Source organism: Vitis vinifera, chromosome 4 (genome assembly GCF_030704535.1).
Source record: "Vitis vinifera cultivar Pinot Noir 40024 chromosome 4, ASM3070453v1".
NCBI lineage: Eukaryota > Viridiplantae > Streptophyta > Magnoliopsida > Vitales > Vitaceae > Vitis > Vitis vinifera.
Window position 1 is genome coordinate 16,294,201 of NC_081808.1, and position 18,634 is coordinate 16,312,834.

Genomic DNA, 18,634 nt, shown 5'->3' on the forward strand with positions numbered 1-18,634 from the left:
TAAGCAAGAGCAAAATGATATTAGCCCAAGCTTGTACCTATTAATTTCTCAAGAATTGTCAAATTTTCCAACAACTTCCCTTGTTACAAGCAATTCCATAAAACCCAAACAATTATACCAAATGTGCAAAATGCAAACAAATTTAAAGAAGAAAAAAATAAATCAAATGCATTAAAAGAGAAAGGTTGGCCTAATTAAGGGAAATAGAAATTTTAAGATCTTATAGAAAATGAGACAATTGTCTTTAGTTTTAAGGTGATCATAAAGAAATAAGGAAGGAAAAAGTGTAGATTTGATGAATAGAGCTGGAGAAAAATATATATATAGTGAAAGGAGATACAGAGAATGAAGAAGAGTTATATATATATATATATATATATATATATATATATATATATATAGTGAAAGGAGATACAAAGAATGAAGAAGAGTTGTAATGAGGATAGAAGTGTTAAATGGAAAGAGCTGAGAAGAAGTTGTGTCAAGGTTTGACAAAGTCAAATGATGTGTTTAAGAGCAGTGTGAAAAGGAAAGATCGTTTGCAAATCACCACTAGTGTAGGTGCCGATGTGAAAAAACCTTGTTTGTAGATCTTTGGTACCTTATTGAGGTGTAAGAATTCTTGTCAAGGTGAAGGGAAGCTTGATTTATTTGGTGGGTGTGAAAAGGAGCTTGATAGATATGCTATTTGGTAGTATGAATGAAATTTAAAAAATGGGTATATATAGGATGTTGGAAAATGACGCTTTACAAAGTGCCAAGGAAATGAAAACATGAATTATTTAGGGACGCTTATATGAAGTGACAAGGATTTGTGAGGTAAGCATCATAATTTACTAGGTCTCTACCAAGCCCAACTGTATGTTAGAAATTAAATATTGACGATTTTTAAAAGCATTAAATACTCTATCCAATCACTCAATTCTATGGGACCCCACATATACTCAAATTTTCACTAGTTTTATTGCATTGCAACTATTTTGAATAATATGTGCACATAGTGAAGTGTCTCAAGACACTGAAAGCACAAAAACAAACAACTCAAGCCACCCAAGGGTTGTTACCTTTGTAGTAAAAAATTTGTTCATGTTCAAGGGTTTTTTTTTTTTTTTTTTGTACTTTCCTTCTTGATCTTGGATATTCAATGGTTCCTTACAATGCCTCCACTTAAGGGCTGTTGGATCTAAAACTTAATGGAAGCCTTTGATCTCAAAAAGGGGTGCATGTATCTAAGATCATAGGCACAATGGAAATAGTAGGCATTAAAACTTCTAAGGTGTTAGAAACTCATACCTTTGGATTTGGATGTTCTAAAATTCTTTTTCAAGTTGTAATAAAAGTTCTTGAATACAAAAGACTCTCTTGAAGACCTCATGATCTTCCATGTGATAATTCTCTCTTAAATCTTGGAAATAGAGATGTGTAGGCTTCTATCTAGAGTGGCTAGGGTTTCTCTCCAATTGTGTAAGAAGATCTATTAGTTCAACCTTAAAACCTAATAATGATTTATATAGACTTGTAATTAGGTTTAATCAACTAAGGCACATGCCATGAGCTAAGTAACTTAATCTAGCTCAATGGGTCTTATTTAATTAATTAGTATAAGGAGTTCTAATTAATTAAATATCCCAAAATAAAACCCAAATATAAGTAATTTATTATAAGTCCGTATGCAACCTTATGCTTACACAAAATTACTCTTATGCACACTTATATTTAATGCTAAAAAATACTCCTTCAAATAAATTGCTACTATAAATAATGAGCTCGAGTGGAGACCACAAGGATTCATAGAAAAATATTGACTCCCTCATAATCCAATTTTGAATTTGACTCAATATTCACCAAAGAGAGTCAACTGTACTCCTATACACTATGATATTAGATCAAGATAAAAAACTTGGGTCCATAACTTACTATCTAATTTAGTATCCACTAAAGAGACTCAACTGCAATCCAATACCCTATGATATTAGATCGAGATAGAAAACTCGGGTTAATGACCTACTATCTATTACATGTAAGTTTCTCATGAATTGATGTTTGTAATCCAACAAGGCAGTAGCTATCAAACTTTCAAGATTATCTCTCAATCCTTGATTCTTATATCCTTTTATATCATAATCAATTAACATGCACCTATTTACAAAGGGCATATATTGAATTTATTATGTGAATTACCATGGTCATAGACTACATAATCATGAAATCCTCAAAATCACTTGAGTAGATATACTATCTCAAATCCATAAAATATCATGGTGTTTCTATTCAGAATAATTGTTGCTACCTATCTAAACCACTAGTCACCTAATCCAAAAGGAGTATATGATCACTCTAAGACATCACTTGTAAGTCAAAGTAATTGATAACCTTAGCATCAACATAATTTTCTCTTAAATTTGAGGACCATGCAACATAGTAGCTTTGAGAAGTCATAAAAACTTGATAGCCATTAGTCATAGCTCGATATACATTAGTCATAACTCTCATTAAGTCATGTTCAATGTATAACCATACAAATTAATACACTGACTATGAGAAACTCATCTCAATGGCTAAGATATATAAGTCATTCCACCAGTTAAGAGGTGCACTACAACTTCTAATAAATTGCTTAAGTCTATGAATTAGCACTGAACTAACTCATTAACTTGTAAGGAATCTATGACTTGAATCTTCCATATAACTCCTAATACATTCAAGTCATGAATAATATAAATAATTAGGTCAAAACACTCAAATATGTCATAATTCGTATGATAATGAAGTAAAATTGATATTATATATAATGAAATCAAAATGCTACATCATATCACTAATTTTATAGGCTCTACCCTAACAAAGGCAACATGTAGGAGAGTAATTTTAGAATCATTACAAGAAAAAAGAAAAATAATGAGTTTTTTTACACGTCAAGAAAGGTAAAAATGACTCTAGAGAGTCATCCTCTAGCCTATCACTATATGTTTTAATCACTTCTAGAAAGTGTCATCTTTGATTAATCCTTTCCATGATACTTTTTATAGTGTCATCTTTGAATAATGATAACAATGACATTTTTCGAAGCATCATCTTTGAACATTTTCATTAAAATAATTTTTACAAAATTTCCAACCTTCACACCTATAGATACACTATCTTTGATTAATTTCATCAATGATACTTCTAGAAGCGTCATTTTTTATTCATGTTAACAATGGCGCTAATGGAAGCATCATCTTTGAACATTTTATATTAAAAATAATATTTCCACTTTGTTATTAAAATAATATATTTCCCTATACAATTAAATAGAAGAAAAAATAATTGTAAGTCATAAAACTAAATTGGATTATTCTAATTAAAGTACTTCCAAATATTGATAGACAATAACTCATTACAAACAATTAATGTTACTATTTATGTACAATAATTGCATAAAAATTTGTTAACTATATCAATATATTTCAATAAGAATTGTTAATTTTGTCAACATAAGAGCAAACATTGGTGCAAAGACTATTAAGAAAAAATATAATCCACAAATACCTAGTTCAACCTTCTAATGAGTTCATTTATGTAATCTTCATAGTTTTTGGAATCGCTTGCTTTAACATAACATTTCTCTTCTCTTGGAAAATCATGAGTATCTTTTGCGACCTATAAACAAAATATATATATATATATATAACCTTTATATTAACATGCAACAAACATGAAATATGTCTAATTGAAAACCTTCACAAAAATTAATTTAGGTTATTCCAATTTTCTTATCATATTCAACAATGGGAAAGAGTTTTATATCCTAGAGGTTGAGTTCTCAAAAGACGGTTGTGTCGTAATTATTTTTCGAGTTCTATATTAAGAAAAAAAAATGTGAGTGTTGATAATGTGTTTTACAAGGTTGTATCCATTATATTTCATGTTTTTTTGTTAGATTTATGGATTGATCACATTAATGAAAAATAATGTGGTTAGATCCATAATTAAACATTGATAATAATTTATATGCTAATTTTGTCACCATTAAAAATGTAGAGAGATTTAGAGAGGATTTTGTAATGGTAATGATATTTGTATTTTATTTGGCATTTGATTGATTGTAGTAAGATATGAATATAAAATTTATTGAAATGTGAAAAAAACTTATGTTGAGATCATGTGGTGGTAGAAGTATATTTGATTTATTATATTTGAAATCATATTATAAAAATTGACTTAAATGATTTGATTTAATTTTTAGGAGCGAGCACGATAGTGTTGAAGTTGTTAGAAATCCAAAGAGACCTATTGGAGCTTGGATACATTACTAGTAAGGGAAAATAGAAATATGTAAAAGAATATGTTTTTTATTTTTATTTTTTTGTGGTAATTATAGTTATATTTGTTTAAAATTGTTTTGTAGTAACGATCAATTGGTCGTGATGAAAGAGAAGGATAAAGGAGTGAAGATAAATGATGATGTAAGGAGTATTATTGTTGTGGCTAATATAATGAAATTTTAAAATTAAAATTTAAAGTAAGTGACAAATTAATGTAGTTGAAGAAAAAATTGAGCAAGAAGTGGAATGCACTTTCAAAAGTAGAAAAAGAAGATTTCATGGCAAAGTCAAAAGAAAGTTCAAAACAATATTCACTTCAAAAGGGTGTGGGTCCAAAGGTAAATTTTTTGAAATGAATAAAAAATTTCATTACTTATGTATTTGTTGCAATTTATATTAATGTAAACATGTTTTATGTTCATGTATCTTTTCAGTTATATCTTCAGACTCGATGCTCACCCAAGCAAGTGATTAGAGTTATTGAAGAATTAGAACCAAAGCAAAACACAGCCATACAAGAAATAGGATTTGGTAGCCTCTTACAACTTCAATGTAGGAAAATTGATCATGGATTATGTCTTTGGTTGATAAATAGTTTCAATTTGAACACTTATATGTTAGATTGTATAATACTTGTATCAAATTATCCTTAATTGATGTTGAATTTATTATGGGATTGAGGGCAAAAGGGTTGAAGATTGACATAAACAAAGATGTTAGCAATAAGAATGATTTATGTAAAAAAAATATTGTGATAAAAAGGGACAATTGTCATTAGTGATGTTAGAAAATTAAATTAGGGAGGATAAAGAAGGTGGAAACGATTTCAAAGTTCGTTTTGTATTATTTGTGTTGGGTGCATTATTGTGCCCAACAATGAAGCTTTTTGTGAAACGTTCTTTCTTACATCTTGCAGTTCAATAAAGAAGATGAATTGGGATGAATTTGTATTGTCTTATCTTGTGCATGAGATCGAAGAGTTTAAGAGGAAACAACAAAGTGGGGTTTCTGGTTGCTTATTGTTTTTTATGGTAATGTCCTTGTACATAATTTACACCATAGTGAATTTCAAATTTGTTATAATAATTTTTGTGAACTAACTATATATCTATGTAACATATAATTGCAATTATTCTACCACAAGCATATATTGTTCAAAGAGAAATTTCCACCGCTATATACTCAACCTTCTCCTCGAATTACTGTTTGGGGAGATGATGAAGTACTGAATATGAAACGAAGATTGTAAAAACTCGGTGGATATGCAAATGACAATGTAAGTTATAGTTTTGAAAGTCGTTTAATATTTGTTTTTTTTTTAGTGATTTTAAATAGAATATGTGTGAGATATTGATGAATATATTGGAGGTGAACATATGGGTGATACAAAATGAGATAAGGGATTGCGTTGATGAAAATGAGATGACAATGGAGGAGGAGAATGAGGAGGATGAGAAATTTGAAATCCATCCAAACAAAGATGTTATTAAACGAGTAAGTTTTACAATATTCATAGTAAGTATAAATATTAGTAGTGAACCCTTGTATTATGGTGCTATTAATCAAGTTCCTATATATCATTAGGTTGATGGTGGGAGCTTAATGAAGATGGATAAAACCTTTCAACAATTAAAGACGCATGTAATTGATTTGTGTCATGTTGCAAGTAGTAGTAGTTGTGAAAAAGTTTTTACTAAATTTGAGGAGAAATATACAACATTGAAAGAACTCTTCCTTGGGTCAAGAGAAAAACCTTTGAGAGAGCACGAGGAGGGAACGAAGAGTGACATTCTCTCATGCGAGAGAAGTTTGGAAGAGAAGGACAATAAGAAAGGAAATGAAAATTATGTTCACACTTTGTCAATTGACAAGTAATGCACTAAGGACTTGAATGGAAAGAATAAAGATGCATGTGTTATATCAATTGAAGTGCATATCATTCCCGATGAAAATGTATATATTTTACCACTTCCCATCAAAAGAACTAGAAAAGATTATGGAAAAGTATATATATAATATAAAAAAAAATTATTTTCTTTACAACTACTTAACCATTACATAGTAAATATATGTATATTAATGACATTTTCTATATTAGGAACCATTACGAGCACTATGTGGTATTCCTGAGCATGTCATGAAAACACGTACATCGAGGGAGAGGAAACCAAGTAATTCAAGGTCTCCCCTTTTGTACAAAATTTAAGGAAGATGGGAAAACGCCAAGTATCAGAGGTATAATACAAATAGTTTAATACCATGTTCTTATTTTTGATATACAAAATATATAGTTAATAAGTATGTCTTGTTTTCGATTTGGTCAATCCCCATGTCCATTCATGAAGACGTGGTGGATGCTCAATCATTCAATGTACTTCAATCTCTTGTTGTTGATTATGTTTTCAATAAATCATTGTCAAAAAGGTTTGTAGTGTCTAGAACATTCATAGATGTGTTGTTACAATTTTAGCCTTCATATTTTTCCATTTCTGTAAAGAATGTTTTATCATATTATTGTTGTAGTGACCTTCTTGTTGACTTTGATCATGAACATGGAGTACATGGAGATTTTGAATGCTTACGTCCCATACAAAATTTGTTGGATGTTGTAAGTATCTATTTGATTTATATCAAATGAGTGTTTTATTAATGAAATAAATTCATTAAAGTTATTGGTTAACAATAGGTAATAAATATAGAAGCATCAAAGCTAAATTGTTTTGAGAGGCAATTCATAGGCATATGAAGTATAAGATGCTATCTTCCCACAACATTTTCAAAGCTCAGATTTCTTTTGTTGTTTAGTTACATATTAAGTATAATATACTAATGTTCGTGTTATGTTGTATTATTAGCAAATGATTTTGTGCGGGAGTCGTCAACCTTTTTCTTTTTATAGAAAAACATCCATCGTGAGTAAGTACATTGGCGAATTGGATGATTGCGAGAAGGTTAATAATTATTTGTAATGTTTAATTGCATATATCAAAGTTAGAGTAGATATTGTTTTCACCTACAATAGAGTAGATATTTTATGGCCCAACTCATAGATATTGTTTTTCTAAGTTTACGGTTATTTATTCCAATGCATGACAATTTCCCTGGTCATTGGTATCTTTGCATCATTGACTTTAAAAACTGTCATATCCAAATTTTGGATTCATTGCAATTAAGGAGTCGAGACGAGTTTTGGTTTAAAAGTGTCAAAATAGTGGTATGCTTTCAGCTATATGTTTTTATTTATTTAATTTTCTCTTGCACAATTATTAATACTTTCAAAATAAATTAGGTTGAATTTTGTCAAACATTCTTCAAACTCTATTGACATAGGAAAAGATGTCTTCCAACTCTCCATTGATTGGGCTCCTTCGATTCTGACCCAAGATAATGGGTTGGTATGAATATATAACTCACATTAATATTGTTTATCTAAGCTATAATTATACATTCATTTAATAAGTTGCTTTGCTTTTCTTATATTTTTCTTAGGTGGGACTGTAGAGTGCATGTCATTAAACATATGCAGACATTCCAAAATGGTGATTGCATGAAGGCCTCTAACTTATGTAATTCTATTAACATACATTGGGAAATAGCAAGTGATTTAGTTTTACATGAGGGAAACAGAGAAAAACAAACCATTTTGGCTATTGTTTGTACAAATACATCCACAAGAGCAATGAAAAGATTATTATTATAACATTTGTTGTTTTTCTAATATTTATCATTTCTATCCCCACATATGGTCATGTTGATGGGAAGTTGTGACCTTGGATGAGCATACATGGCTCATGATTAGTTCGTTTGATTTAAATATGCTAGGAAAAATGAAATTGTAATAAATAGCATAATTCATTTTCTACATGTATGATTTTCTACATTTGTTAGGTATTTAGATGTTTTTTTCTCCCTATATACTTTGGGTTGCTTTTCAAATATATATATATATATATATATATATATATATATATATATAATATAGTGAGTAATAAGAGCTTTGCATTCAAAGGGTATATAGTGAGTACCGATGGGGGTATAGGTTAGTTGATTCATATTTAACGGCCAACAAGTGTGAATTATATTGAAGAATTGTAAAGGCAGTGTGTATCAGTTGCATTTTAATTTCAACTGATATGTACTGATCGATCGGTTCCATTGAATGTAGTATCTACCGGTTGAGGAATTAAGATGACCGATAGAACCTATTTCTCAACCGTTTGATGAACTTATGGATGCAGTGTTTACTGGCTGAGGATCTCACATGACCGACTGATGAAATTTCTCAACTGGTTGAGAAATTATTGGATGCGTGTCTACTGGTTGAGGAATTGACACAACTGGCATGAGCGATTTCTCAACCGGTTGAGGTCAATTCTCAATCGGTTAAGTTGTTCAATGAAATCATGCAATTTCATCGTACGACTGCTGGCCGATAAATAACTATAAGCAGTAGAGGAAAATTTTCAACCAGTTAACATTGGTGATTGAGCCATTAAGTACAATTTTGAGGATGAAAATGATGGAAACTATAATTCCAAATTATCGAATTATGATCTACCTAAATTGACATATATCACTACATTTATCAATTTCATATGAATTAAATCAAATCAATTACTTTCCTATAGGTAATTCATAACCACATAATTGTAAAACTTTAACCATATTTTCCTTTAATTATATTCATATGCGCAACTATTTTTTGAAAAATGATATAAATGAATCGGTTTCTCATTTGATCAATCATTTTACCACTTGTAATCAATTAAATTATAAATCTAAAGGATACTTATTTCTATCAATCAACTTGACTCTAGTTCCGAATTCAGACTTATCACTAAATATTTGGTTTAAAAGTACATATTACCCAAAATGATAATGTCAAATGATACAAATACTAATTTAATAGCTTCCATCCCCTACTCTATTAAGGAATAACCAAAAGGTTTCATATCATTTTCATTTGGAGTATTGTTTGGATCCCCACCTTCACATGGTGTTGTAATAGTTTCTTCATATTGCTGAAATCCTAGTACCTACACATGCACATTCCATTGTTAAAATTGACCCATCCAATTCCATTGGAATTCCTTCAGCAAAATCATTAAGTAATGCATTAGTTAAAATTAATGTCCAAAATGTTTTTAGTTCCCAAGTTTACATTCACAAGTGCACCAAAATCTATATACATGTTAGATGGGTCATTCCACAAATGCTTCGCTCGCATTGCCTGCATTTTCAACGATTAAGTGATGTCAATTACTATTGAATTAGATGTTATCAAAGTTTATGTTGTTATATAACAAACCTATTGTACATGACGTAAGGTTGCAAACATGTCAACTGATGAATTTTTTGAAGGCATCATTTCCATTTCAATGTCACATTGGGAAGGCAAATTACTTTCCTGCAACATACTCATAATACAATGAAAACAATTATGTTAGTTATATATGTAAGCACAACTAAAAAGCTTAGGATTTGGGACAAATGCTTATTGAATCTTACATACCATATCATGCTGATTACCAGTATGAGTGATTGTAGCTTTTGGACACTTTCAAATTGTGTGACCTACTCTTTTACAACGACTACACCGTCTTCTCTTTTGAAAATTTGCTGCAACTTTGCCTGGATTTCTTTTAGTCTTCACTATATTTGGATCACGAACTTGGTGAGGACTTGTGGCTCCATCTACTGCTAATTTCTTCCCATTCAAATTACTCTTATAGAGTTCCTCCTTTGTCACTGTTAAATTTTCTATTTCATTCTTCACTTCTAGAAATGAAGATGATGTATCAGACACATAGTAAGAGAGTTTGTTGCATATTGAACTCAATGAACCATATTGTACAAACCGATCCATGTCGTTATCCATCTCATTCACCGGTGGTGATCTTGGATGCACTTTTGCTAACATTGTCCACCTCTTCAAAATAGATGAAAGATGAATCACTTCCAAATGCTCTACCTTCAAAACAACAACCATGTGGCAACAAAGGATGTCAATTGACTCAAATATCATGCATAAGTATTTTAATGTTATAATATTCGGCCAAAATTGGACTTTCCATTTAAAGTTTGGGTGTCTAAACTTAGATAATGTGTATGCCCGCATTGAATCATCGCTTACAAGTCCTACCACAAAGAATAACTATGCATTGTTCATCTTCTCACGAAATTTAAGAAAGGATTCCTTTGTGTACACAGTCGCAACATGATTTTCAAGTATAGATAGTTTGGTTGAAAGAACGGGTGTAGAATTGTTAGACTCAAACTCTACCTTTGCCTCATTTTACCGAATTCTCATTATCGCCCTATCAAATTGTTGTACAAACTCATACAGTCGCAAATGAATTTTCAAGAATCTATTTAGATATGCATTCATACTTTCACACCTTTGTGTGCTTCTCATCCCTTCAAAGAAATTTCCACGTAAATATGTCTCAGCCTATCTTTTGCATTTTTCATGAATCTCGATGACCCAACGATTCCCATTAAGACCCAACTTTTCAACCATTTCATGCCAAGCATTTTTGAAATCTTCCCGATTCCCTCGCATGAACACGCACCTTGCAAAAATGCTTGTAAAGTCCTTAATATGCACATTTGTGAATGCATTTCATTGCAGATGCCATGAACACATGCGACGACAAACATCGGGAAGGACTTTTTAAATTGTCTTTCGCATTGCTTTATCCCCATCAGTTACTCCAAATATGGGTTTCTTATTCATCATTGCAATAAGAAATGTCTCCAACACCCATTCATATGTACCAATACTTTCATCCATCAATAGCGCACAACCAAATACCACTGTTTGGTGGTGATGATTAACACCAACCAACATGACTAGGGGCTTTCTATAGGCATTTGTCCTATAGGTTATATCAAATGCTAGTACATCTCTAAAACACGCATAATCCATTCGAGCAGTTGAATAAGCCCAAAACAAGTTTGCTAGTTGACTTTCTTCATCGATGTTGAATTTATAAAAAAAAAAAAATGAAGAATCCATTTCTACATTTCTGCACAAGTAAGTCAAAGCGGCTTCTGCATTACCGTTTTTAATTTCAATTCTATGCATTGCATCAATGTGATTGCATATATCTTTTTGTGTGAAACCAACATGCTGATGTCATCCTAATTGTTTGACCATATAGTCCATAATTTGTGTTGTTTTAACACCAACTTTATGCAGAACATCAACTTGTGCCTTATCTGGATTACTTACTATCCGATGAGACCGAAGGAATTGTGTGTTGATAACATCGACTAAATGATGATTATGCTCTCCTCTAAATTCCTTTACAATCCACTTTCCAACTTTTCTATCCAACCTAATACGAAATGCAGTTTCACATCCAATTCTAGTCAACGATCCTGGCTCACACTGTCGATTGTCATTTTGAATAAACTTTGTCGCTCGATGTCCTTCTTTGGAACACACCCACTTTCGAGATATTATATATCCATTCTTGTCTTGTTTCAAATCATCTTTTCGAATACTAAATTTGGTAACTTTGGCGAACAAGTTGTAAAATATTTTAGCCTCATCTATGTAATTGAATTGCAATTTGTAGACTTCTTCAACCGAAATACCTTTCAATACCTTCTCTTCAAACAGTTTGCATCCTAGTGGTAACTCCTACCAGTATATGTATCGTCATGGACGACATCATCAAGTTTCACTTCAAATTCCTACTTGATTGTTTTCTCCATCGTTGATTGCACCACCTACATTTTAGAAAACATGTTAAAAATCGTCGGAATAACACCTTAACGAAGGATTGTATCACTTTCGTATAAATCGATTGCATAATTCCAGTCAACCTATAATGCACACGTCATCCATTTTCAAGGTTGTGAGTACCGGTTGACATAGTCAATTCGACTGGTTTGAAACCGGTCGACCTATTGGTGTTTATATTGAAATTGCTCCTACTTTTCAGTGGCTACCAGCTAAAGAAAAAAGTCAATCGGTTGAGAAAAAATTCAACCAATTGAGAAAAAATTCAACCGATATACACTGCACACATGTGTCTTTCCCCATGAATTTGAAATAAAATAAGTCGGCTGATGAATATTACTAAGAATGTTCTAGAGACAATGATAACCTTCATTTTTTTAAAAACAATATATATATATATATATTAAACTTACAAATAGGTTTGGGAAATATTTTCCCCATCCATTTGAAGGTTGAGGGTAGTTACTTTGAAAAAGGTATTATGGTTTTGTTTAACAAATCATTATTGAGTTAAGAATCATACCTTGACAATGGAAAATGCAAGTGTGATGCAACTTCAACTGAAGAATTGTCTTTTAGATGTTTTTTTGTATGCAATGCTCCAACAAAGAGAAGACCTCGTTCACTCTCCAGCTCCCTAAGAAAATATTGCTTTCCAAATAACTACTAACATATCTAGGTGGTTGGTTGCTGAAATAATTAGATATTTGAATAGGTTGCCACATGTAGAAAACAACTTGTACAATGGTACACTTGGTGGTCACAAGATACCATTTTTGCTTCATTTTATTAGGTGACACTAAATAGAACAATAATAAGCAGGAGGGAAAGTCAGCCTAATGCTGATGATTACACTCATTTAAAATCGATCTATGTATAACTTTAAAAAATATAAAGTGGAAATATGGACTTGATTTATAATATTTACATTTCTCAATGGAGTTTACCCTAATTAATTTAATTAATTTTCCATACCATTTCCTACTTAGTATAGATTTTCATCAATTAACGTGAATTAATTTTAATTAAGGCATCATACCATATCCTACATATGAGACAAGTTAGTTAATTAACCTGAATTAATTTATATAAGCTATGTTACTATATCCTAGTTATTAAAAATTTTAATCAATTAAACTTAATTAATTTAATTCACGTATGATGCTATATCCTACTTATGAAAAATGTTTGTCAATTAACCTGAATTAATTTAAAGGTCGCTATCGTACTATATGCTAGTTATTCTAAATTTTAATCTATTGACCTTAATTAATTTTAATTCAGGCATCATACTATATCCTACATATGAGAAACGTTAGTTAATTAACCTGAATTAATTTATATAAGCTATGTTACTATATCCTAGTTATTAAAAATTTTAATCAATTAACCTTAATTAATTTAATTCACGTATGATGCTATATCCTACCTATGAAAAATGTTTGTCAATTAACCTGAATTAATTTAAAGGCCGCTATCGTACAATATGCCAGTTATTTTAAATTTTAATCTATTAAACTTAATTAATTTTACTTAAGGAATCATACTATATCCTACATATGAGACAGGTTAGTTAATTAACCTGAATTAATTTACATAAGCTAAGTTACTATATCCTAGTTATTAAATTTTTTAATCAGTTAACCTTAATTAATTCAATTCACGCATGATGCTTTATCCTACTTATGAAAAATGTTTGTCAATTAACTTGAATTAATTTCAACGCTGCTATCGTACTATATGCTAGTTATTCTAAATTTTAATCTATTAACCTTAATTAATTTTAATTAAGGCATCATACTATAACCGGTAGCATTTAACTGGTCGACCGCTTCATAGATAATGAAGTAAAATGTTAAATTGTTGTATTCATGCATAGATTATTCTCCACTTATTACAAAGTTGTTTTTTTGGGCATGTGATTAGGTAAAACCTCTTTTGTTCAGCTTCCAAGGACAAGGTGACTTGAATGATAGTAAGCCTAGTGATTTTCGATCAGCTATAGAGGAGGCATTTCTTATAGAAAATGGTTTTATAGAGAAGCTGATAGAGGATATAAATGTGGTTATTGGGAAACCCAATTATCTTGAATCCACTAGAGGGATCCAATAGGCTACTGGTTCAAATCAGGATGAGGAATGCTATTGTTAGAACGAGGCAAGTGGTGTCAGGAATTGTTTTCTTTTATTGTCTATTTGTTTTATGTGGAAACTTTGAAATGTTCAACGTAATTATGTTTGACATGGCTTGGGTTTGGGTATTGTTGGATGTATCTAGCATTTTGTTTTTAAACATGTATCCAACAATAGTGTTTCAATGAAGGAAGAGTGGAACAAATTCCTAATTTACTGTAAGTTCCCCTGCATTGGCGGATTCAAGTGGGACTCAGAGGGGGCACATGCCCTCCCGGGAAAATAAAAAATTTACCTTGCTTTGATTATGTAACCTCAGTTTAAGAGAGAAACAAAACACCTAGTGAGCCAAATCTTGTATTTGAACTTATTTTTGCTCCCTAAATTAATCTCTTTCATTTTGGCCCCCTATATCTCATTCCTAACTCCAGCCCTATTCCCCTAATCAGTTTCTTAATCTCTTTCTCTTTTATAGGATTGTTTGAGAAATAATGAGATACCCCTTTCTAACAAGGTAGGTTGCATTAAAAGAAGATAAAAAGAATTTCCATCATGTAGAAATGGGGGACTATGTGAACTATTTGACACTTTCAGTAGTTATCCATGTCACCGCATCGTAATATTTCATTATTAGATAAATCTATCGCTTAGCACATACCTACACCTAAGATGAGCTACCTAGTCTCACATATCATATGTAACGGCAAGAATGCTTTACCAACCTTGCCAAAAGTATTAACTATATATGAGGCTGCATTTGTAGAACTAAGTTTAGTAATGGATACTGGCCATGATGATGAATTTGGATTTTTTTATTTATGAAAATAGGGTATTTTCTTAAAACCAATTTTAATCATTTTTAGTTATTTTTACTTGTTTCCAAGAGTTGTTTAAAAAAATAACTATACAAATATAAAGAATGATTAAAATGAATTATAAAAAAAATACTTTTAAAAAGTATTTGAAAACATAGAAAATAGTTTCAAAATATTTCAAATTCCCAAACAAACTTTTATTCTAGAAAATATAAGAAAATTATTTTAAATACTATTCTCAAAAACTATTTTTTAAGAATTGATTTCAAAATTCTAAAACACACCCTTAATTCTTATTTGTTTGATATAGTTAATACTTAGAACTTTATTTACAAATATTCTAAAATTGCTATATAAAAAAATGAATAAATCCTTTTAAAACTCTATATATATATATATTAGATCCAACTATATATAGAGGTGAACTTGAGTTACCAAAAGCAACAAATCAAGCCAAATAAATAATGGGTGGATGTCTTGAACCCAAGTTGTCAACTATGTTGAGTTATTAATTTTGCGAAAAGTTTAAACTATCTGTTGGGATATTAGGAATGCTTTCCTTATATCATTATTTCCTTATATCATTTAGTGTTGAGATATTAGGAATGTTTAGATATTAGGAAAGTTGAGATATTATGAATATTGAGATATTAGGAAAGTTGAGATATTAGGATATTAATTGTTATTTCCTTATGTCATTCTTTCCTTGTATCATTCTTTCCCATTCTTAGAATGACGATACCCTCTATATATACTCTGTACATGAACGAATGAAAAAATAAATAAAAAAAACTATCATTTATCAATTTGAACATGGTATCAGAGCCATGAAACTGAAATCCTGGATATTTTGTCGCTATGGTAGTCCGACAGCGATCAACCATCCTAAGACAAGCCCTAATATATAAGTCAACCTTCAAATGCACTCACTGCAATAAGACTGATCCCACCAGTCTGGATATCCCACAATTTCAAATCAATGACTCTTGGTATGATCAAGAAAAAAATGAGGAACCGAGGGTTTGAACCATGGATCTTTAAATCATGTTTAGGTTATCAACACTTTGTTATTAATGATCATAATCATGATCAATGGAAGAAGGATTCCAAGAAAACCTCGACTGCAACTATTGCCGAAATAAAAACAGAGGCTAATGTTGTTGAGAAAGCCTCTGCATTGGTAGCCGCTACAAATCATGGTAGTAAGTTTTTAAATACTTTTACACCTGTTATTAACAGTGCATGGATAATTGATTCTGGTGTTACAGATCATATGACTTTTGATTCTAGACAGGTTTCAACCCTTAGACCTTCCTCACAAAAAATTGTTTCCACAGCCAATGGTAACACAACCCCAGTCATTGGGGAAGGATCCTTAACTCTTACTGATACTTTGAATTTGGATTCTGTTTTAGTTGTTCCATCTTTAGATTACAATCTTTTGTCAGTTTCTCAAATCACTGCAGCCTTATCTTGTATTGTCATTTTTTGGCCTGAATTTTGTGTGATTAAGGACATCCAAACAAGACAGACAATTGGTTGTGGTATTAAGCGGGGAAAACTCTATTACTTGGACTTGCAGTCAAAGGATTCAAATAAGTTGCAACAAGCCTTGATGGCAGATGAATCTGAGGGAGAGAAGAAAAAATCTGAAATTTGGTTGTGGCATCGACGTTTGGGACATGCTTCCCTTTGGTTTTTCAAAAAAATTGTTTCCTAGTTTGTTTGCAAAGAGTGATATTTCTGGTTTCCGTTGTGATATTTCTGAATTGGCTAAAAGCCATCGTGCTTCATTTCCGTTAATTTTAAATAAAAGTCAGTTTCCTTTTATGGTTATACATTCTGATGTTTGGGGCCCATCCAAAGTCCTAACTTTGAGTAGCTCACGTTGGTTTGTTACTTTTATTGATGATTGTACCAGAATGACATGGTTATGCTTGATGAAGACCAAAGATGAAGTGAACTTGTTGTTTCAAAAATTTCATAAAGTGATTGAAAATTAGTACAATGCAAAGGTTCGGGTTCTGCGTAGTGATAATGGTGGAGAATATCAAAGTTCTGATCTTCAAAAGTATTTGGAGGGACATGGCATCATTCATCAAACTACTTGTTCCAATACACCCCAGCAAAATGGAGTCGCTGAACGAAAAAATCAGCACTTGTTAGAGGTTGTTCGTGCTTCCTTGATAGCAGCAAAAACACCGATATCTTATTGGGGAGAAGCAATCACATCTGCCGCATACTTGATCAATCGAGTACCTTCTAGCTCAATTAACTTTCAAACACCACTCCAAGTTCTTACTAATGCCATAGTTGCCCTAACCGTCCCAAATCTACCTCGTGTTTTTGGTTGCGTGGCATTTGTGCATCTACACAAGCACCAAAGCACCAAGTTAACTTTTCATGCATTACAATGTGTGTTTGTTGGATATGCATTGCACAAAAAAGGATATCGATGTTACCATCCTCCAACTCGACAAATGTATATTACAATGGATGTGGTGTTTCATGAAGATTCGATGTATTTTTCATCTGAGTCTGAACTTCAGGGGGAGTACCATAAGGAAATTCAAACTCTCGATTATGATTATCATATAAAAAGTGTAGAAAGAAAATGTATGTGATAATCAATGCATAGTTGGAAATCATGTGATGATGCACTGGCCTATGACTTACGTTTACTTGTGGGAGTGGTTTTGAGAAGACCTAAATACGGTTCTCTGATTTTAAAAAACACTGATGTATTGATTACTACCAAAAAGTGTTATTTTGTAGACCTAATAATAATGGTTTTAAGCACCTTTGAGTAGTAATCATATTCATTTAACCCAATTAATTCATTAAGGTCCTTAGTAATTGGTTTTAACCATTTTGTGGCAAGTTTACATGTTTTTATCAGCTTATGAACCAATTCAAGCATGCCAATTGTTGGAGGAGCTACTTGGGCGAGTTAAGCAAGGATTTTGGACGTTTACAGGCTTGAATTTCAAGTGGAAACACGAGCACAAGCAATGGAGAAGAGGAAAATAGAGTGAAGAAAACAGAGTGAAGAAAACAGCTGCAGTCTTATTTTACACTTTTAGAGCACTTCCCAAAGTCCATTTTTTGCATGCTATATACCATTTGAAAGCTTAGGAAGTCAAGAATCCAACGCTTTAAACCGTGTATGATTTGGAGCTGAAATGAGGAAGATATGGCCTTCGGAAGACAACTGCATCATGTCAAATGACCAATTTCGCAAGGGGATTTTCTTCATGGTGCGAAATTTTGCCATTTCGCACCATGAAGACCCACCTTGCGAAAATTTCGCAAGGAGGATTTAGGCACCTTGCGAAATTCCTTTGAATCCTCTGTTTCTCCACGCACGCACCACCGACTTCCCAGATATTTTTAGCTTGATATTTTCTCGTGTAAATTCCTTTTGTAACCTTGTATTCAGCCGACATAAGGCTTTATCTTGTAATTTTGCTATATATAGAGGTGCACAACACCTCCAAAATATATGGGGGAATTGGGGGATCGATCCTCTGTACATTAAGTTAGAAATATATAAAGCTCTGTTTTTCTCTCTTCTCCTGTTCTTCCCCGTTTCTATTTTCTTAGTAGCCAAACAGCCTCTGAGGGCTTTTC